This window comes from Orcinus orca, chromosome 16 (assembly GCF_937001465.1).
Source record: "Orcinus orca chromosome 16, mOrcOrc1.1, whole genome shotgun sequence".
NCBI classification, from domain to species: Eukaryota; Metazoa; Chordata; class Mammalia; order Artiodactyla; family Delphinidae; genus Orcinus; species Orcinus orca.
This window is the reverse complement of record NC_064574.1, coordinates 33,291,823-33,292,931: the sequence shown is the minus strand read 5'-3', so window position 1 is coordinate 33,292,931 and position 1,109 is coordinate 33,291,823.

Here is a 1,109-nt window from a genome sequence, read left to right as displayed (position 1 = left end):
TCCGTGGGGAGGCGAGGAAAGGAACGCGCAGGGCAGGACTACGGCGCGGCGGCTGTGGCCGGGAGAGGGCGGAAGACATCTCGCGCCCCGGCCGGAAACCCGAGGTGTGCGCGGCTCTGGGCACAATCGCGAGAGTTTTACATATTGCTAAAATGTCTGATACAGAAGAAGTATTTAATACTAGCTCTCTGTTCTTTTCCCTCTTTTGAGCGTTGCATATGCCCAAAAATATGGGTGTTAGAAAATGTCAGTACTAGCAATTACTGATCGTTTACCTGAAAAAAGTGTTTACTGTAGCCAGGCTAGAGTGCATCATCCCGTTTAATCTTCCCAGCAACTCTCGGATGGGTTCCATTAGTATCTTACTTTTACAGATAAGGAAATTTAGGCTTAGAGAGGTTAAGAAACGTGTTTATTAGAGGAATATCCAAAATAAGAATCGTTAATTAACTGACAAATTTTATACATTAATGATTAATATAGAAGTTATAAATTATATTGATTATTGCTATATTGTTATTAATATTTATTAATGTTGCAGACCTGTTTTCTTGTAGAGTCTATGTCAGTGAATTTGAATCGTTCTTGTGGCCTCTGCACCATCCCCCTCAGCCGTGTCTGTGCTGACAGACCCACATTGAAGTTGATCTTAAACTTAGTTCAGGTAGCTTAGGAAAGACCAATTGAATTTGAACGTCATTGTAGAGCTGAGTATTTATCAAAAGAAATCTTCAACTTCTTGCACACATATTGAAATGCTGATATTGAGAGAAAAATTAAGTGTTTGTACTAGCAATGTAAAAAGGATAATTCTTTTAAAAAACAATGATATTGGAATCAAATACCTACAACTGATACATAGACTTTCTGGATAATCCTGTGGGGGGGAGTGGGCAGTATTTCAGTCTCTTATCCCTTCCACTCAAGGACCTGCGTTTACTCTTTCCGTTTACTCACTCTTTCCACCTTCTCCTAATTTAGGACACTTTCTCATTGTCTCTTGGGATTTTTTCTTCTCTGTGCTCCATAAGCTGTCAGTCCTGCTGCATCTGCCTCCTGCTATGAGGGCATGATCTTACTTGCTTTTCTCTTCATGTTTTTTTCATTTC